This window comes from Rhipicephalus sanguineus, chromosome 3 (genome assembly GCF_013339695.2).
Source record: "Rhipicephalus sanguineus isolate Rsan-2018 chromosome 3, BIME_Rsan_1.4, whole genome shotgun sequence".
NCBI lineage: Eukaryota > Metazoa > Arthropoda > Arachnida > Ixodida > Ixodidae > Rhipicephalus > Rhipicephalus sanguineus.
The window spans coordinates 17,780,536-17,802,639 of record NC_051178.1 but is presented as its reverse complement, the minus strand read 5'-3'; the positions used below and the strand labels follow the sequence as shown (position 1 = coordinate 17,802,639).

The 22,104-nt window shown below is 51.9% G+C and overlaps 1 long non-coding RNA gene across 1 annotated transcript; it reads right to left on the bottom strand.

Moving 5' to 3' along the window:
- Positions 1-11,330: 11,330 nt before the first annotated feature.
- On the bottom strand, positions 11,331-17,327 carry LOC125757571 (uncharacterized). The gene is made up of 2 exons (XR_007415319.1): positions 17,216-17,327; positions 11,331-11,885 (listed from the first exon to the last, which is right to left on the bottom strand). It is a non-coding gene; the product is annotated as an uncharacterized LOC125757571 (long non-coding RNA).
- Between the last annotated feature and the right edge of the window lie 4,777 nt (positions 17,328-22,104).

The following is a 22,104-nucleotide window of genomic DNA, read 5'->3' as shown; positions in this document are numbered from 1 at the left end:
CGTAAAGCATGCGTCACTCCGCGTGAAATCAACACAGCGCCGCCGCACCTTCGGCCGCACTGGACCAAATATGGCGGCGGGCAGGACGGTCGCGGTACTTTTCCCGTTCCAGTGATTTTAGCGGCGAGTACGTAGCAGAGACGCCTCCGGCGTCTTGACGTGGCACGGGCGGCCGATGACCGCCTATGCTTCTGTGGCTCTAGACGCGAGGCGCTCGTGCTCTCCTTCTCTCGCTGAAGAATCCAACGACGACACCAATGGCATGAACTGCAGGGATGCAGACGCACATGATCTTGCGACATTGTGGGAGTCGAATATCTCGGACGCCGGCAGTTCCACGCAGCGGGAGCTGGATGGAGACCGGAAGACAGTGCTGATTCTACGCCAGAGGAAGGCACAGGCTCGAGAACGCAAGAAAAAATTGCAGTGGCTTAGCTCGGCTATGCCAGGATATACGTAGCGTTAGGAAAGGTTCAGCTGATTATTCTTGACTTTCCAGATTGTCTAGGATTATTAGACTTCATCTGTTCATTCTTCGTACGCTGAAGCGCTAATTGCCAGGCAACTACTTCGGGATCCGATGAAATAAGCTTCTCGGCTCTTCTGCGCCGTTGAGCAGCATTTGCGCTCTCCTTCTTCATAGCGTTACCCACCTGCAAACGCCAGTCAGAGGCGCTATCAAGCGGTTCCAGCTAGTGTGCCTCGATGTGTGCGCCCCCCTTAGGGTGTTGCCATTCTTGGAAGGGGCTGATGCCGCCACGACGCCATTTTTTGCCCCGCGTCTCGTGCCTCTCAGCGCAGCTGCCGTAGAGGGGTGAGACGCCGGTAAGAAGCCGTGGGCTAAAATATGGCAGCCGCGCCGCAGATGTCCTCACCCTGGACAAAACGCGCAACAAAACGCGCATCAAGGCACCCTAGTTCCAGCACAGTGTCAGACGGCGACTGCAGAGCTGCGCTCGCGCTGGCGCCAATACGTCTGCCGAGGATACGACGTCACTCCTCTGGAAAGCGCAGACCGGCGGCGGCGCGTCGCCCGCGGCGGTGGCGGAGTCTGTGCGCGTCGGCGCCAGTTTGTCTGCCGTGGCTACAACGCCATTCCTCCCGAGCGCGCAGACAAGCAGCGGCTAGCCGCGCGCGGCGGTGGCGGAGAGCGGGTGAGATGCCGGCTCCGGTTAGCCAGCTGTGTGACATCACTGATCCTCACGCATGCGCAGCACGGCTCATGAGGATCCACGCGAAATCGGCTCCGGCTAGGCAAGTGTAGCTAACACTAAAAAAATTACACCATCTCCCGCTCAAGCTAACCATCTCCCCGCTGCTTCGCATCCACACATGCACGGAGAAAGAAGTATTCGAGGAGGATAATCTCTAGGCCGCAGCAGCGCGCGGGGGCGGCGCGATAGCGTCACGGCGGAATGCCGCTTACGCCGAAGCACGACAGAGGAAGATTTCGGTCTGTTGCCATCTTTTACATGCTCTTCTATGGACGCGACGCATAAACGTCGTGATAGCGCCGCGTACATTGTAAAATTTCTAAGATTTCTGTCTGTAACATCAATCGGTAGATATGAAAGATAGTTTAGCTGCAGTTGCTAATCGATACTGCAAGAATTATAGGCCGTACAACGCCTGCAACGAACTGCTCGTAGTGGCCCTTGGGCAGACAACGTCTGCCGCCGCGTGTACGCACCCCTCGCTCCTCGCTCGCATGTTATGCGCGAGCATGCGTAGGTGGCCTTGGGAGGGGAATTTCCCATCGCGATTTCCTGGTTTCTTTCTCTTTAGCGCTCTCAGTGGCTTCCGCGCGTTGCGCCGGAGGCGCCGACTCCTCGATGTTTGCTCGCGCTTTTCACGCCGCGACAAAGGAGAGTGCAGATTCCGACCAGTACTTCTTCAGGATGTGGCGGAAATGTGTCGTGTCGAACTGCAGCAGTGAATACGCGTCCTGCAAGCAAAAAGGTAATTACCTTCAAAGTTACTAGTGACCCAGTGATGTTGGAAGAGTAGTCTCACGCCATACCAAGAAAAGACCGACAGCTGACGCCTCGTGACTATATTTCCGAGAAGAACTTCTCGGACAGTGACATAGACAGGCGGCGCTATTATGGCAAGCTTGGTGGCGAAGTTCTCCTTGAGAAAACGAAACGGCCAGTGTTGTTACGAGGCGCCGTGCCTTTAATATTTCCGTGCACTGTCCCAGCTACTTGTCTGCTGTCCTCAAAAAAAGACAACGTGAAACTTCGACCATCTGGGGTTTTGTAACGTGCACCTAAATGTAAGCACACGGGCCTTTAGCATTTCGCCTCCATCTAAATGTGGCCGCCGCAACAACCTAAATCTGAATTGATGGCATATAGGGTAACTCCCATCATTCGTTGAAATAAATTATACCTAACTCATTGAGTTCACGCTATCAAAAATTGCATATTTCGCGTTGCACAAAATATATCACGCTCGTAATTTTCCTGTATGTGATGCCATATTTCTCGCTAATTTACCGAAAAAACTTGGGAGTGCGCTTGAGCTTCTCCTTTAAGAGTAGAAGGTGATAGCGTAATCGGGCCCCGTGCGCATCGCCTTTTCAATTGCTAGCCTCACCGACACCGGTATTTCTGCGAAACGAGCTCTTTAACGCTGTCGCGTTAAAATATCGAGCCGGCGAGGACGCACAAAATCCCCCACACCTCCCCGAAGGGGATCGTGAGGAAATGCGAATGCATTTGGGTGCACCCGATGAGTGTGCGATTAATTAATGAAGAAAGACGCGAGTGTGCACGTAGAGGCGCAATGCTCGAGTTGCATTGTGTTGCACTTCGTCCTAGTGGTATCGTTGCCGCGAGAGATTCGACTTCACCGACTTCCATCGCTATCAAGACATCAAAGCGCGCGCTCCCTGCATGATATATATAGGTCCGAGCGCGGAGAGGAGGAGCGCCCGAGCTCTCTCTCCGCCGAGCGAGCTCCGCGATGCGAGCGCCCTCACCGGTTACACTCCTCATCTCCCTTACCCTCCGCTGCTCCGCGATGCGAGCGCCATCACACGCCCGCGCGCTCCTCCTCTCCCTTATCCTCCGCCGCTCACCACCTGCTCCAGTTGCTAGGCGCGGCGCAGCTGTTGCTAGTGGCGAGGAGGAGCGCGCGCGGAGAGATCTGTGCGCACGCCGGCGAGGGACGCAGGACAACCCCCGACTAAGAAATGCATTCGCATTTAAAACACATCCATTCGGGCGTGAAGCGCGAACGGCGAATCGGCGACGAATGACCTTGAACCGACGAGCTTCGTTAGAGAGCGCGGTGAGTAGCACGCGCAGATTTTTCCTTCTCCGCTAGCGGACAATCACGACAGAGGGCGCGTGACGGCTGTGCCCGATTCTGTGACTATATTAGGACGCCCGAGCGAGCGCAGTTTCGCCTCCTCGAGAATTCTTGCTCTGTGCCACACATAGTTCCCTTTAGTGGGAGATGGTGTAATTTTTAAATGCGAAGCATTTCTTAGCGAACTTCTACAACTTTGAGCGTATATATCAATCTATCCATCTATCTCGCCGCCTACGACCTTGTGCTCTCCTGATCTCCTACTCCGACAGATCGTCAGACATCCCTTAAGCGACAGCTACCACCACTGCCGCCACCACCATCGCCCAATGCATCACAATTGGAGAGCCGGAAACAGGGGCGTAGCCAGAAATTTTTTTCGGGGGAGGGTTCAACCATACATTATGTATGTTCGTGCGTGTGTTTGTATGTGTGCATGTATATATATGCAAGCAAAATTGAAAAATTTCGGGGGGGGGGGTTTGAACCCCCCCAACCCCCCCCTTGGCTACGCCTCTGGCCGGAAAGGTGCAGAAGCTTTGAAAGCGGTGGCGGATGTCGCGTGGCCCTCGCTGCCACCATTGCGCACTCCTAAAGAGCCGATGCAGAATGCCCCGCAGTGTGCTTCATCGTCTACAGATGACTGCCACGACAAGAACCTACAAGTCCGCGCTGTGTTGAGGTCTCTCATGACCACGAGGCGCACTCTCCTCAACGGAATGACAACACCGTCAGCTCAATTCGCTCTGCAAGTTCTCGATTCCTTGGAGCCAGTCCTTGCAAGCCTTTTTTAACATCTCGCAGAGGAACCGATGTTAAATATTTCTCCGTTGTGGCTGTGTGTATGCGGTGAACACTGATGTGTGTGCGCGTATTACTTGTTCCCTCTTTCCTCCTCGCTATCTCTATTCTTTTTTCTCCCCTTTCCCCTCCCCCCGTGTAGGGTAGCAAACCGGGTACAACCTGGTTAACCTCCCTGCCTTTCCTTTGCTTTTATCTCTCTCTCTCTCTGGTCGCTTGGTTAATTGAATGTACACCAAAATTGGTATGGCTTAACGTGACTGTATGACGAAGATAAGTGACAAGTCACAACATAAAAACATGACACGCATTTCATGTACAGCATGATTTACATGTCACGCTCATGGTGCGCTGGCGGCCATTTCGCTAGCTTGATATACACCAAAATTGATATCATGCGACGTGACTGTGTGAGGAACATAAATAACACGAGTTAACATGAAAATCATGACACGCATGTTATGTACAGCATGACTTACGTGCCACGCTCATGGGGCGCTGGCGGCCGTTTCGCTAGATTTATATACACGAAAATTGGTATCTTGTGACGTGACTGTGTAACGAACATAAATAATTCGAGTTAACATGAAAATCGTGACACCCGTGTCATGCACAGCATGACTTACGTGCCACGCTCATGGAGCGCTGGCGGCCGTTTCGCTAGTTTGATCTACCCCGAAATCGGTATTGCGCGACGTGACTGTGTGACGAACACAAAAACACGAGTTAACATGAAAATCATGACACGCATGTCATGTACAGCATGACTTACGTGCCACGCTCATAGCGCGCTGACGGCCGTTCGCAAGCTTGATCTGCCGCGAAATTCGTATTGCGTGGCGTGACTGTGTAACGAACATAAATACCAGGAGTTAACATGACAATCATGACACGCATGTCATGTACAGCATGACTTACGTGCCACGCTCATGGGGCGCTGGCGGCCGTTTCGCTACATTTATATACACCAAAATTGGTATCTTGCGACGTGACTGTGTAACGAACATAAATAACTCGAGCTAACATGAAAATCATGACACGCGTGTCATGTACAGCATGACTTACGTGCCACGCTCATGGAGCGCTGGCGGCCGTTTCGCTAGTTTGATCTACCTTGAAATCGGTATTGTGTGACGTGACTGTGTGACGAACATAAAAACACGAGTTAACATGAAAATCATGACACGCATGTCATGTACAGCATGACTTACGTGCCACGCTCATAGCGCGCTGACGGCCGTTTCGCAAGCTTGATCTACCGCGAAATTCGTATTGCATGGCGTTACTGTGTGACAAACATAAATAACACACGAGTTAACATGAAAATCATGATACGCATGTCATGTACAGCATGACACGTGCCACGCTCCTGGTGCGCCGGGGGCCGTTTCGCCAGCTTTATATAACCAAAATTGGTAACCTGCGACGTGACTGCGTAAGGAACATAAATACCACGAGTTAACATGACAATCATGACACGCATGTCATGTAGAGCATGACTTACGTGCCACGCCCATGGGGCGCTGGCGGCCGTTTTGCTAGATTTATATACACCAAAATTGGTATCTTGCGACGTGACTGTGTAACGAACATAAATATCTTGAGTTAACATGAAAATCATGACACGCCTGTCATGTACAGCATGACTTACGTGCCACGCTCATGGAGCGCTGGCGGCCGTTTCGCTAGTTTGATCTACCCCGAAATCGGTATTGCGCGACGTGACTGTGTGGCGAACACAAAAACACGAGTTAACATGAAAATCATGACACGCATGTCATGTACAGCATGACTTACGTGCCACGCTCATGGTGCGCTGGTGGCTGTTTCGCTTGCTTGATAGACCCCGAAATTGGTATTGCGCGACGTGACTGTGTGACGAACATAAAAACACGAGTTAACATGAAAATCATGTCATGTACAGAATGACTTACGTGCCACGCTCATGGTGCGCTGGCGGCCGTCTCGCTAGCTTGATATAAACCAAAATTGGTATCTTCCGACGTGACTGTGCGACGAATGTAAATAATAGGAGTTAACATGAAAATCATGACACGCATGTCATGTACAGCATGACTTACGTGCCGCGCTCATGGTGCTCTGGCGGCCGTTTCGCTAGCTTGGTATACACAAAAATTGGTATCTTGCGACGTGACTCTGTGACGAACATAAATAACACGAGTTAACATGAAAATTGTGACACGCATGTCATGTACAGCATGACTTACGTGCCACGCTCATGGGGCGCTGGCGGCCGTTTCGCTAGCTTGATATACACCAAAATTGGTATCTTTCAACGTGACTGGGTGATGAACATAAATAACAGGTGTGAACATGAAAATCATGACAAGCATTTCATGTACAACATGACTTACATGCCACGCTCATGGTGCGCTGGCGGCCGTTTCGCTAGCTTGATCTACCCCGAAGTTGGTATTGCGCGACGTTACTGTGTGACGAACATAAATAATAGGAGTTAACAAGAAAATCATGACACGCATTTTCCTCAATGACATACAAGACGATGTATACAGCTGTTTGCTGGCTGCTTCGCATTACATGGATTCCCACAATGCGTGGGAAGTGCCGGCTTTTTTTAATACGAATATTCTTGTTAGTGTCAAATAGGTGATTCAGTCGTAGGTGTTGGCTGGTATTTTCTCATGCGTCTAGTTAGCGACCTGATCTGATGTTGCGCTGATTGTGGTAACTGGTTGCGCAGAAAGGACTAACTGAGTCTATCTGTGCAAGAACATTCATTATTTCTTAAAGCAGTATCTTTCAGACTGCACACTGCTTAGGTGGGCAGCTTCGCCAGTGATATTCTCAAACATGAATAATCACAGTGAGGGCTAAAACGGCTAAAGTTAGTTAACTTGGGCAACCGGCTTTTTGTGTCTTCGTGTGCTCCATATTTATTTTTTCACATGTCGGGATTTTCAAGCCAGAGAGTAAAGATGACATGGAGGAGATGTTGAGGCTCCATATTTCGCCTCTCATGATTCAGTAGCGATAACAATGAGAAATTGACAGATATTCAAATTGGTGGTTCAAGCCAGCTGAGTGGTGAAAACTGCAGTGAGAAGGAGGATGTTGAGCATCCTCTTTCCGCACTAACTCGGTCGTGTGACCATACCCCCCCCCCTAGCGGGCAAATTAAAGGTGGTGAAATTCTAAACAACGCTTTTCCTACAAAGCCTGACCTGCTTCGATCCTTTGAGACGGCTGCTCTACTTGACGTCATGACTGGCTTGCCGTATTTTAAAAACTTAATGATTGCACCAGTTTTCGAAAATACTGCTCGAAAAATGATGACGTGCTTTATGTCCAGGCAACAAAAACTTTGCAGGAATTCCACAAAGCATCAAGCAGCTTTAGGTATCGACCTGATCATGGGTTGTATCCGATCGCTAAGGCACATTGCACATCACCAAAGTGCAAACGAATTGAAAGCAGGGAAAGAATGCGCCATGTTCGTAATATGTGGAGAAGCTTCCTGGATGGGCAGAGGTATCTGGCATGGACTAGCGATCGGACTCTGATAACCACTGGTCATCGGTATGCAGCTTGACATCTGCACGTCCCTGCTGGCCTCCAGGTTGTGTTCGTTGTACTCGGATGGGTTGTGAGAAGTGCAGCTGATACATGTGTCTCTCGAGCGCCAAACAATGATTTAAAGTGTTCGATAAGCTGTGCAGGACGTATTTTGTGCTGTGTGGAAGCCGTTCTGAGTGCCTCTCTCGCTGCAGCCGATTACATGAATAAAAGCCCAATCCACACGTAAGTGTTGGTGTGTTTCTGGGGTAAGATACTCAGACTATTGAAGTTTAGCTTTTGAAAACCTTATTAGGTTGGAGCATATAACAGTAATCTTCGAACAAATTAGGAATTTTCTTTCTACGCTTTTCTTGGGCAGGAGAGGGACGGAAGGACTGCTTCTAGTCGTCGTCCAGGATTTGACAGACCGCCGTCGCAAAAGATTGGATCGTAACAAAAGAAATTCCCGGAGCGATCCGCCAGAAAACCGAGTTTCGTGGCTAGAACGAAAGGCCTTATAGTCGCAAGTCGACTGAATGCTAGGCGACAGCATCATCCAGCCGCCCATGGTCGTCTCCCGTGGTGTTAGTGAAGAAGCAGCATGGGACCCTACGTTTCTGCGTGGATTACCGGAAAAGTACATCGTGTTGCTGTGTCAACGCACCAACATCAACAGCCACAGCAGCGCCACCGCAGGAAAAGATAAAACTCGCGCGTTCTCTGAATAATGGAACATTCCTTCGTTGGCTTGAGTATGCATCTGTGTTACTACATCATCTGGCAACCAAGAGGATGTAGAATCTCTAGAGGAGGCGTTGTCCTAAGTATCTTCGGCATCGTGCGTCTGGTCTGGGTATGTCCTGCGTCAGGCTTGCTACAAAACAGCTGAAGATATTGTCACGTGGTCGTGACGTCGACGAAGACAGCAGTCGGCGGTTTCAAGATGAAACTGTTTATTCGGCCAAACTTGTGGCCGGGAAATGGAAAGCAATACACACGGTATGCACTGATAGCGGCGAACAGAACGTCGACCGTCGATCAACTGACAAGCGGTCACGCGCGTGGGCTTTTATAGAGGCGCCATCGAACTTTCCAGTAATATCGCTCGTGGCGGCGTTATCTCTCCACAAAGCTGGAACATTTGCGCGCGGCGCGCAGTCTTAACAAAACGATCTACTACAATCGCGAAGTTTCTCGAACACTGCTTCGCGGACAGCGTCGAGCGTTGATAACCGTCCTTACTGGTTAAACCCGAATACATCAACATAAAACAAAAAGTGGGCGTGGCATTGCCCCCCATCTGAAAAAAGCATCGTCCCGATGCTTGTGTAAGAACAAAGAAGAAAAATAAACAAGTGCTTACATAAATAAATTGCAATAACAAAGGAAAAAGTAGAGTCCCCAGGTTCGCTAACGCGCAAAAAACGCCTTAAGGCGCACGACATGGACGACTTTAGGCCGTGCGCGGCGTCGCTGGGAGTTCGTAATGCCGTCCGGGATGACCTCGTAGTCAAGAGCGCCGAGGCGTCGAAAAACCCTGTATGGCCCGGAGTATCGCCGAAGGAGTTTTAAATGCGAATGCATTTCTTAGTCGGGCTATGTCAAGCGTCCGGCGTTGTCCGCGGCGCCCTCTCCCGTAGCAACAGCTGCGGGCGCGCGCGCTTATCCTCGCCCCTAGCAACCGGAGCATGTGGTGCGAGAGAGTGTAGGAGAGGGTAGGTGCAGTGCTTCGCCACTCCTCTCGCCGTTCGCTCTCTCTCCTCCCTGCGCCCCACGCTCCTGTCCGCTCGCGGCTCACTCTCGACCGTTCGCTGGCTGGGCACCCCTCAAGAACATCCGGAAATGCTGCGCCGTGCTCCCGACCGGGCTGCAGAAATTAGGCGCCTTTTCCTCTTCAAACCATTACCACCACATCCGGAAATGTATGCTCGAGACGCCGCTGTGAAACGCCAAAGCCGAGCCGAGCACGCTGGCGCCCCACTCTCCCGTCCGCTCGCGCCTCACTCTGGACCGTTCGCTGGCTGAGCGCCTCTCAAGGCGATGGCAGAAGTCGGTGAAGGCGAATGCCTGACGGCAACGGTACCCTCTCTCGGCGCAAGAAATGCATTCGCATTTCCGCACGATTCCCTTCGGGGAGGTGGGGGCATTTTTCGCTAAGCCCACGTCGGCGTATCGGCGTCCAGACCCGAATACGGTCGCCGGGTTGGTATTCCACGAAGCGTCGTCGAAGATTGTAGCGATGGCTCTCGGTGTACTGCTGGGTCTTGATGCGCAGGGGGGCGAGCTGTCGAGCTTCTACTGCACGTTGTAAGTAAGCGGTGGCGTCGAGGTTTTCTTCGTCGGTGACGTTCGGTAGCATGGCGTCGAGCGTCGTCGCCGGGCTCCTTCCGTAGACCAAGTTGTACAGCGTCATCTGCGTTGTTTCTTGGACGGGCGTGTTGTAAGCGAAGGTCACGTACGCAAGGACGGCGTCCCACGTCTTGTGCTCAACGTCGACGTACATGGTCAGCATGTCGGTGACGGTCTTATTTAGACGTTCGGTGAGGCCATTGGTCTGCGGGTGGTAGGCGGTGGTGTAGTGGTGGCTCGTCTCGCTGTATTTGAAGATCGCCTGAGTTAGGTCCGCAGTAAAGGTGGTACCACTGTCTGTGATGAGGACCTCTGGGGCGCCATGGCGCAAGACAATGTTCTCCACGAAGAACTTGGCTACCTCGGCGACACTGCCTTTGGGCAAGGCCTTTGTCTCAGCGTAGCGGGTGAGGTAGTCAGTTGCCAAGACGATCCACTTGTTGCCGGAAGTCGACGTCGGGAACGGCTCCAGTAGGTCCATCCCGATTTGCTGGAACGGCCGGTGAGGTGGTTCGATTGGCTGCAGAAGTCCCGCTGGCCTAGTCGGTGGTGTCTTTCGTCGCTGGAAGTCTCGGCAAGTCCTAACGTAGTGGGCGACGTCAGCAGCAAGGCGTGGCCAGTCGTATTTTTCCTGTATTCTGGCGAGCGTGCGGGAAATACCGAGGTGTCCAGCCGTCGGGTCGTGAGGGCACGACGAGAAGGTAGTCGGTTCGAAGTGGCGAAAAGTTCTTCAGGAGAATGCCGTTCCGTAAGAAAAACTACGGCAGTCCTCGCTTGAATACCTTCGGAACAACGGCGGTCTTGCACTCGAGGTACTCCATAAGGCCCCCCAGTTCCGCGTCGTCTCGGTTGCCTTTCGGCGAAGTCGTCGACACTCATAGTTCCGAGGAAGCAGTCGTCGTCAGACTGTTTTCGCCCGGACTTGTACACGACGGTAATGTCGAATTCTTGAAGCCTCAGCCTCCATCGTGCGAGATGACCTGAAGGGTCCTTCAAGTTAGCTAGCCAACATAAGGCGTGATGGTCACTGACAACTTTGAAGGGCTGCCATAGAGGTAGGGGCGAAACTTTACGTAGCCCAGAGGATGGCAAGGCATTCCTTTTCTGTTGTGGAATAGTTAGCGTCTGCCTTGGATAGTGACCGGCTAGCATAACTGCTAACCCTTCCAAGCCCGTCAGTCTTTTGCACAAGGACGGCACCGAGTCCTACGCTGCTTGCGTCGATGTGTATTTCCGTATCGGCGCAATCGTCGAAATGCGCAAGTATGGGTTGTTACGTATTCGGCGACTGGACGACAGCCGGCCCAGGAAAGAGACGACTCAAGCAGTGCCAGGAAGACAATCCCAGTTTATTCACCTTGCGACGCGTTTTTAAGCGCTACACAGCCAATCGCAAGTTGGCACGAAAGAAAAGAAAACAGCAAGATAACAGCAAGCGGGGCAATGTTTCAGAAAGCCCCGACGTAGAAAGAGGGCGAGCAGTGCGAATGTTACAACTCGGCCAAAGCTACCCATAACAGAAGTTCAAGAGGATGACGCTTCATGAACGGCTGGAGGTGGGAACAGGCAGCCAACACGTGGGCAGGTTTGTCCAAGCACAGCACTGACACGTTTCGCACGGTCATATTGTCCTTGTGCATGGCGTGGGTCAAGACGCTGAGGTGCATGGTGGCACTGGTCGTTGAAGTAGCCACCGCAGAAAGAAATGGAGATGGCATTGCGCGTCTTCTGGCTGGAACACGGCCACGAAGATTGGCATTAAAGGCCAAGAGGAGGCGATGTTCAGAACGGGCACCACTCGCCGAGTGTCGATTGGCTGCAGCACGGGAGTTGGCTGCAGGCGCCTGGAGCAGGGTTTACTTCGCCATCCGGCACGACAGGATCTGATATGGCTCAGTGGACGAGCGGCAGAAACGCAGAAACTACGGCAAAAGCCACTTGGCGCCCAAGCTTAGAAAAGCCCGACAGTTGGTTTCACTGGGAGCAGACAGTGAAAGCCGAACACGATAATTAAAAAATATACTTGCGCCAAGTTGCATGCACCCGAATAAAAGAAACAAGGAACACTTAATAGGTTCGGCTAAGGCAGTCAGCATTAGCATGGTGTTTGCCTTTCTTGTGCCGCACTGAGAAATCAAATTCCTGAAGTGCTAGACTCCAACGCATCAAGCGGCTGTTTTTGTTCGACATTTGATTTAACCACACTAAAGGTGAGTAATCAGTTTCAAAAACAAATGACGAGCCTTTGAGATAACACGACAGTTTTTCGAGAGCCCAGACCAAGCAAGCACATTCTTTTTCAGTTGTACTGTAGGCTTGCTCGCGTGATGTTAGCTTACGACTGGCGTAGACAATAGGATGTTCCTCGCCCTTTTCGTTTGCTTGACTTAGAACAACGCCCATTCCGCGGTCACTGGCGTCACACTGAATTAAGAAGGGGAGAGAGTAATCTGGTGCCGCGAGGACCGGTTTGCTGACAAGAATCTTTTTGATCTTAGCAAAATCATCTTTACGGGATTTATTCCAACGCACAATAGTTGGCTCAGTTTTGCGCAGTGCATCTGTGAGAGGACTAGCGATATTTGCGATGTTGGGAATGTAGCTTCTGTAGTAGTCAGCTAAACCCAAAGAGGAACGCAAGTTAGTCTTTGTTTTCGGCAAAGGAATGCTAGTGATTGCTTCAACTTTTATTTCGGAAGGATGTCGCTTCCCTTGGCCAACAACATGCCCCAAGTAGCGGACTTCAGAGCTCGCAAGACGACATTTGGCGAGTTTGAGAGTCAAGCCTGCCTCGCGTTTTCGAAGGAATACCTGCTGCAGATGTTCCAAATGCTGTTGCCAGGTGCTCAAAAAAACAGCTATATCGTCAAGGTACGGAACAGCGAACGACTCGACTCCCTTGAGCACTTCATGCATTAAGCTTGAAAATGCGAAGGGTGCATTCTTGAGGCCAAAAGTGAGCACAAGAGGGCGATATGCGCCTGTCGGTGTCATGAAAGTGGCGAGCTTACTGGCGTTTTCCGTTAGTTGCAGTTGCCAGAAACCGCGTACCAAATCTAACGTAGACATGTACCGTGCCGCGGACACTTTCTCGATGGAGGCCTCAACGTTTGGAATGGGAAACATCTTTGTTTTTGCTGTCGCATTCAATTTTCCATAATCGATGCAGGGTCGCGGTTCCTTGCCTGGACTTTCTACAACAAACATAGGTGACACATACTCGCTTTCTCCTGGCACGATTAGACCCAGTGTCAACATGTTTTGAACACAATCGTTCAGGATGTTCTCGTGACGGTGTGAAAATCTGTGCATCCTGGTTCGGAAAGGTTGGCTGGATGTTAATTCAATGTCGTGCTCCACAAGATTTGTCCTGCCGGGAGAGGGACTAAACAAGTCGCTAAAGTTGCGCACAAGCAGTTCTAACTCCTTTCTTTGCTTGTCAGTTAGAGAAGCTTGTTTAGTGACAGATTCGAGTATCTCTTCAGTTGATGGGGAAGAGCAGGGGCTTGGCACTTGGGGTAGAGGAACGTGATCTCTTCAGGCTCGTTAAGGACAATGCTCAACGTCTCAGTGCGTTCGATAAAAGGCTTCATTAGATTGCAGTGATATATCGTCACATCATTGCGTTTACCGGGCGTCGCTACCAAGTAATTGGTGTCGGAGAGCTTTTGTTTAATCGTGACCGGCCCATCCCATGCTACTTCCAGTTTGTTTGCCGTTGACGACCGCAGGATCAGCACTTTGTCGCCTTCCTTGAACGTTCGTGTGCGTGCGGATCTGTCGTAGTACACCTTTGAGCGCTGCTGCGCTTCTGCCATGTTAATCTGCGCCAGTTCTTGCGATTCACGTAGGCGCTTCAACAAGGTCAGCACGTACTCGACAACCGATTTGTCTACGAACTTGTCTTCCCACTTTTCTTTCAACAACGTTAGCGGGGAGCGAAGCACTCGACCGTAAACAAGTTCCGCCGGCGTGAACCCAGTCGCTTCGTGAGTGACGGAGCGCAGAGCAAGAGCATCGCGGGAACAGATTCGTCCCAGTCTGCGCCCTTCTCGAAACAGAGCGCGCGTAGAATGCGCTTCATTACGGAGTGAAGTTTCTCGACTGAATTACTTTGCGGATGGTAGACTGAGCTGTGGTGAACGGATATGCCGCATTTCTTCAAGAACGCCGTGGTGAGCGCGCTTGTGAACACAGACCCTTGGTCGCATTGGATTTCACTAGGAAATCCAATCCTTGCAAAGACGCCCAGTAGTGCGTTTACAACTGCAGTGGAGCTTAATTCGGCTAACACCACTGCTTCCGGGAACTTCGTAGCAGGGCAAATGAGTGTTAGCAAGTATTTGTTGCCCGCCGCTGTTACTGGTAATGGACCTACGATGTCGACAACTAATCTGCGAAAAGGTTCACCAATCAAAGGCACTTGGACCAAAGGTGCTTTGAGTTTTATTGCAATAGCAATTATATGGACAGTCTCGGCTGGATTTTGCCGTCGCCGTCGCCGCCGTCATGCACCGTATATGTATAAGTATATATATATATATATATATATATATATATATATATATATATATATATATATATATATAAGCCCCAAAGAAAAATAATTCAGAAAAATGCTTCCGAAGCGCGGAATCAAACCAGGGACCTCTAGCTCCGCAGAGGGTGGCGCTATCCACTACGCCACGAAACGCAGATCCACCACGTAACTAACGGCGAGCGTTATATACACACGCTTTACCGCTGTGCGGACTCAGAGACGGCAGGCGATAGTAAGCGTTTCTTCATTACCAGCGAGATGGCGCTAGGAGCGCGACGGGCGCATTTAAAAGTCGTCGGCGAGCTCGCTCGCTTGTTCTTATATTTGCGCAGGGAGAACCTCGCCCTTCCGCTGTCTGCTCGCGCGGTTTTCTCGTGGTGAGGGGAAGAGTAATCTTTCAAACTTTCACCGTGATGTCCGCGCTCATGTTACGGAGCGTACGAAAGTCACTCGAGCTCAAGGGACGCCGCTAAACGAACAAACAGAAGATGAGCGCGAACTATCGAGTGTCACAGCTCGACACTTGAAGCACGCTAGCTTCCTTCGCTGCTTCGGACGCCTTTGCAACAGGAGCGCTGTTCAAACTGAGAGTATCCATTGGCGAGCCTCAATTCGTATAGCATTAATTTCTTGCTATCGCATTCATTGTTTCGCCCTTGCGGCGAAACTGACTTTTTTTTCGTGTGGTCGCCCCGTCCTTTGGCAAACGTTGCAGGAACGTACCCAGTTCTCAGATTCTTTGAAGCACATCGGCCAGTAGTAGTCGTTCAATAACCTGCTCTTGGTCTTGTTGATGCCTAAATGGTCAGCCCAGCCATCGCTGTGAACCCAACCCAAAAGTGCAACTGGATACTTTTTAGGAACGAGAAGCTGTTCAAAGGTTCTGCCTTTCTTGTTCTTGAATGTTCTGTACAAAATGCCCTCTTTGACTATGAACGACACGGCTCTCTTTTATTTCCGTTTTGATTTTTCCCAGCACGTCTTCAGAGACTCGTCGTTTGCCTGCTCCATTTTGAGAGCGCTTTTGTCTAACTTCGCTAGAAGCTGAAAATTTTCACTGACTGGGTTTTTCGCTTCACCTGGGAGCGCATTACCGACGGGAGTGCTGTTATCAATGGCTGGCGCGACACAATTGGCGACGACATGAACAATTTCGCTTGGTGCAGTAGCCTGTGTCGGTTCACTCTGGTCTGGAATTTCCGTGGTACGGGTAGCGCTGGTAGCTTCCGCTCTTGTTTGGGACCTCGTGACGACCATTACAGGGTTAGCATAAGTTCTATTCCTGCATTTTGAAAGTCCCTCATTGATCAGTTAGAAAAAACTGTAGGGAATTTTCTGAGGAAGTTTATCGGGAACCGCAGCATCAGTTTCGAACGTGCCAAAGGCGCCCGTCATTTCGACTCTGGCTACCGGCAAACACTTCATGTCTGGCTCTAGTGCCTGGCGTACCCATACACATGAACCTGTTAAGCTCTCGGGCTTAACAAATGACGGGTGGACGATATGAAATGTTACTCCTGTGTCGTGCAGAACCTTGCAACTGATGCCGTTCACCTTCATGTCATATGTGTAGGGCAAGAGTAAATCGCTCTCTTCGGTTAGCAAATTGACGGAAACTGCTGGCTGTCGGTAACCGACGGCGATGTGACCCGGTTGTTGGCATTTATAGCAGACGAGCGGTTGTTCTAACATGGAACTTTTCGGTTCACTCGCATTGGCTGCATGCCCTTGGGCTGTCGCCTGGCTTCTCCTGGTTAGTTTCTTTCGTTCCTTTGGGAAGCTTCTTGAATGCTCCTGACGGCTTCATTCGTTGTTCTTCCGAACTTTGTATTCTACGGGAACGGTACTTGTCCGCCAAGCTGGCTGCCGTGTGCAAAGTCTCTACGTTTGGCTTGTCCTGAATCACAGCCGCATTTGGTCCAGAATGGACGCATAAAACTGCTCGAGCGCAAACAGTTCAGGCGTTGCTTTTCCTCGTATGCGTTGGCGCTCTTAAGCCATTCCTCTAACAAGCTCATGGATCTGTAGGCGAATTCTGAAAATGACTCCCCTTGGCCACGCCTCGTGTTACGGAACTTCATCCTCAAGGCTTCTGTTGACAAGCTGTACCTTCGCCTCAACTGAAGTTTCACTTTTTCGTAATCATGAGCATCTTCATCTGGCATTCTCGTGATTGCATCGGCTGCCTCATTTGAAGCAATGTCAACAGGCGTTGCGACCAAGTCTCTTTTGCAAGTGCAGCTCTTGTACACGGCCTCTCAAAGTTGACGAGATACAAAGTGATGTCACTGCCAGCCTTGAAAGGTTGCATGTAACTCTCATTGCGTTCAAGGCTATGCAGTTGCATCTCTTTTAACTTCAGTTCTACTTCTCGTTCTTTGAGTCTTTCCGAGACTGCCCTCCAACATTCCTCGACGTCGTCGTCGTTTGCTCCGCATTTGGATATCGCTTCGATAATTGCAGGCTTCCGCATAGACTTCTGTACAGGGATACCGAGCTCTTCAGCTAGCAGCACTAGGTTGGGTTTCGTTAACGATGTGAGGATCATGACTGCTGTTTACAAGTGCTACCCTGATATGTACTACTATTTAGCAAAGTCAACAACAAAGAGCCTCGACTACCAAGTAAATGCTGCTAATGCTCCCCATGAAGTCAAGCAAGCCGTGCTCTCACCAAACCGGACGCCAAGGCCGCCTTCGACGTGCGCTCCATACCGCCGCCACCGCTACCACCAGCTGTTACGTATTCGGCGGCTGGACGACAGCCGGCCCAGGAAAGAGACCACTCAAGCAGTGCCAGGAAGACAATCCCAGTTTATTCACCTTGCGACGCGTTTTTAAGCGCTACACAGCCAATCGCAAGTTGGCACGAAAGAAAAGAAAACAGCAAGATAACAGCAAGCGGGGCAATGTTATCAGAAAGCCCCGACGTAGAAAGAGGGCGATCACTGCGAATGTTACAGGGTGGCGTCTGCAGGCGTCGTTTAGGTTCTTGAAAGGCTTGCACTTGCGCCGTTTCCCACCTGAATTTCACGTTAGTCGTCCGGAAAAGCGTCAGTGGTTCGGCGATCCGTGAAAAGTTTTTGACGAAGCGTCTGTAATAGGCGCATAAGCCGGGAAATCGGCGCACGGCCTTCTTGTCAGTGGGTGGTTCGAAGTCGGCGATGCCAGCTGTTTTCCGCGGGTCTGGGCACACTCCAGACTTGCTGATCACATGACCTAGAAACAAGAGCTCGTCGTACGCGAATCGGCACTTAGAAGTACACGTTGCTGGGCTAGTCGGTTCATGTCTAAGTACACACACGAGTTGTCGGTTCGCGGCTCCTTGCAGTTTTTAGACTTGAACATTACCCTGCTGAGGTGTCACGCCTGTTGGCTTTATTCGCCTAGGTCTACAAAAGAACTGCTGCCATATGAGTCGCCGCATTCGAAAACTGTGAAAAGGGCTATAGCTAAACATTGCCTAGAGTATGCACTTGCAAGGTCGTGCTGACACGTGATGCAGAAGGGTTTTCAAAACCAGTTGGATCGTCTGGTCTTGGCTGGTTTCCCTCGCACACTCCCCATCGCCGTCGCCGAGTCGCTCCTCCAGAAGTTCAAGAGTGAACACCACGGTTCTGGGGTGTTCACTCTCGCTCTGGGCAAGAGCGGAGAACGGTGAGACCTGAGGTCGTACCGTATATGCACCGGGTGGCACACAACCTAAAGAAGGTTGCTAACAGACATAGCGTGCCAATTGTCTTTTTCTGCGCCGCGGAAGCTGTCTGAGCTATGCCCACGTATCCTATTTGATGGGAGCAAGAAAGGTGGTTGCGGCAAGAAGCACGCCAAGTCGTACACAAAATGTGCCACCGGTGTTGTGTACGAATTTCCGCTATCCTGTGGCAAGAAGTATGTCGGCCAGACGGGAAGGTGCGCGAATGAGCGTGCGCGGGATCACGAGCTAGCACTAAAAGGTAAAGATGGGGCACATTTGCCGACCCACTGCAGTTCACATAACTGTGAGCCGTGCTTGAATAAGATTCAGATTCTGGGTAGAAGCGGGGACGCCACGGCTCGAGAGTTGTTGGAGGCATATCATATCAAAGCACGAGGTTCCATGTGTATCAGTGACACTTCATTGTCTCTTTCGCAGGCAGAGCGCAAGTTCATATCACAGGTTGTGATTACGGTGGTATGCGCTCGCTGTGTGCGTAGTTTGCTGCGCATGTCTGTGCCTATATATTTGGTTGCCCTGTATCTTGAATAAACAGTCGAAAGTTTGCGCTCACATGGACCCCTTCCCTCGTCATTTCCTCGCGCAAGAAACAGCCATACTTTGTGGCTTGTACTTAGAATCGGCACTTTTCTGGCTTCAGGGTCAGTCCAGAGGTCATGGTTGCTTGAGGTACTGCCTCAAGCCGCCCGATATGCTCGTCGAAGGCCGAGGAAATACGACGACGTTGTCCAAATACACAAGGCACGTCTGCCACTTCAATCTGGCCAGTATGGTGTCCATGACGCGCTGGAACGTCGCAGGTACCGAGCAAAGACCGAAAGGCATGACCTTAAACTCAAGGAGACCGTCGGGTGTTAGCGGTCTTTCCTCGGTCTCTTTCGTCTACTTCGATCTGCCAATAGCCGATCTTGATGTCCATCGACGAAAAGTACGTCGCGTTGTGAAGTCGATCCAGGGTGTCGTCTATCCGTGAGAGGGGGTACATGCCCTTCTTCGTGTTTTTGTTCAGGCGCTGATAATCGACGCAAAAGCGCAGTGTCCCGTCCTTCTTCTTCACTAACACCACGGGTGACGCCCACGGACTCTTGGACGGCTGGATGATGTTGTCGCGTAGCATCTCGTCGACTTGTTTCTTTATCGCGTCGTGCTCTCGAGTCGAAACTCTGTAGGGGCTCTGACGGAGTGGTCGAGAATTTTCTTCTTTTATATTGCGGTGCTTAGCAACGGGCGTTTGTCGGACCCGCGATGGCGACGAGAAACAGTCCTCCTTTGCAGGAGCAGGGTTTGGAGCTGGTCTTGCTTGACCTTCGTAAGGCTCGGGTTGACGTCAAAATTCGGTTCGGTACCTCTATTCGTCGAAGCAGGTTCGGCAGCATCGAAGAGGGCGAAAGCATCGCTGGCGTCTACACATTCGTCGATGTAGGCACCCGTCGTACCAATGTTGAGGTGCCTATATTCGAGGCTGAAGTTTTTCAGCACTACCTTTGCTTTACCGTCACGCAGCTCGGCTATACCTCGTGCGAAGCAAATTTTACGGATCAGGAGTAGGTGCTGATCACCCTCGATGACACCTTCATGGTTCGCACGTTTTTCGGTGCCGACGGAAATAATCACGCTGGAGCGCGGCGGAACGATCACCTGCTCTTCTATCACATTCAGTGCTTGGTTCTCTGGCATCGCGTGGGGCGGGAGCGCTTTGTCTGAGGTTAGTGTTATCGACTCAGACCTCAGGTCGATGACGGCGCCGTGGTCACTTAAAAAGTCCATTCCCAGTATCACATCCCTGGAGGAGTTTTGTAGGATTACAAAGCTCGCAGGATAAGTCCGGTTATTGATGGTGACTCTTGCCGTGCAGACACCAATCGGCGTTATCAGATGGCCACCAGCGGTCCGGATCTCGGGGCCTTCTCAAGCAGTCCTAACTTTCTTCAACTTTGCTGCGAACGGTCCACTGATGACCGAATAGTCGGCTCCAGTATCGACGAGAGCGGTGACGTTGTGGTCGTCGATCAGAACGTCGAGGTCACTAGTCCGCCATCTTGCGTTGCGGTTACGTCGCGGCGTCGCGTCGCGGCTACGTCGGTTTGCACCGCTGCTTCCGCGTTGCGTCGTCAGGTCTTCTCCCGGTCGCAAAGTGTCGTCTTCAGGACATCGTTCGGCGGGGGCTCGGTACTTCGTCGCGGCGTCGTCGTCGGCGGCGGAGGATCTTCAGCATTTCGTCGTTCAGCCACCGCACCTCCATCGGTTACTGCCCTTAGTTTTCCGGATACGGGCTACTCGACTGGCCCCGGTTTGGGCCAGTGTACTGCCGGCGGTGCGGTGACATGTAGCGGCCGGGCGACGGTGAGCGGGAGGGTCGTCGTTCTTGCCACTGTGTTCCGGTGAGGTAGTCGTCGATGTCGCGAGGTCGTTCGCCTGGCTGCGCGCGCGGCGCGCTGACGGCGAATCCGCGTAGCCCCATCTCTCGGTACTGGCAGCGGCGGTACGTGTGGCCGACCTCCCCGCAGTGGTAGCAGAACGGGCGGTTGCCGGGGGCACGCCAGACATCGGTCTTCCTCGGGGTGTAGCGCTGGCCGACAGGTGGACGGTAGGGCGTCGGTGGCGGCGGCGGCGTCTGGCGACGGTACGGCGGCGGTGTGGCGTCTTGACGGCGGGCTGCAGCAGCATAGCTCATAGCTTGGGGCTGCGGCTCTGCTAGTTGAGGCGCGCCAAGTGAATGCTGGATCTCCTGGCGCACGACGTCGGCGATGGAATCTACTTGAGGTTGCGACGAAGGTAGAATTTTTCGCAGCTCCTCTTGCACGATTGCACGAATCGTCTCACGCAGGTCGGTGGATCCTAGTGCTTGAACGTCAGCGTAGCTTGTGGCCGAGAAGCTGCGGTTGTATTGCCTGCCGCCTTCGCATCTCAAGCGTTTTCTCGATCGTGGAAGCCTCCGAAGCAAGTTCAGCGACCGTCTTCGGTGGGTTCCTTAGCAATGCAGCGAAGAGTTCCTGTTTGAAACCCCGCATGAGGAACCTCACTTTCTTCTCTTCGGGCATACTTGGGTCGGCGTGTCGAAACAGATCATTCATCTCTTCCGTGTAGATGGCAATATTTTCGTTGGGCAGCTGCATATGGGTCTCCAGCATAGCCGCGGCCCGTTCCTTGCGGACCATGCTCGTGAACGTGCTTAGGAACGTCGTCCGAAAGAGATGCCATGTTTGTAGGGCGGATTGTCGGTTCTCGAACCTCGTCCTCGCGGCGTCTTCTAGGTAGAAGTATACGTGACGCAGCTTGTCCTCGCAGTTCCCGTTAATAAATGTGGAGACCCTTTCGAAGGTATCGGGCCAAGTCTCGGGGTCTTCACGTGGCGAACCACGGAAGGCCGGCGGCTCCCTGGGTGGCTTCATCACGATCGCAGTAGGGGACACTGCAGCAGTCATCGTCCCTGCTGTCTTCGTTGCCGTGGCTTTTGGCTTGTCCGGTAGGACAAGCCAAAAGTCCTTTAGGCTTGTCTGTATTGTGGTGGGAGACCTTGCTGTCTGCTGCTGGATCGCTGGTCAGCGGTGGCACCGGAATCCCCTTGAGGGTGTGGGCTTGGCTCACGGTTGGAGGGGGGTGTTCGGTACTTTGACGGGGAAGCACCTCCACCAGATGTCACGTGGTCGTGACGTCGACGAAGACAGCAGTCGGCGGTTTCAAGATAAAACTGTTTATTTGGCCGAACTTGTGGCCGGGAAACGGAAAGCTAGCTTACAGCAAAACATACGGTATGCACTGATAGCGGCGAACGGAGCGTCGACCGTCGATCAACTGACAAGCGGTCAAGCGGTCAAGCGCGTCGTCTTTTATACAGGCGCCAT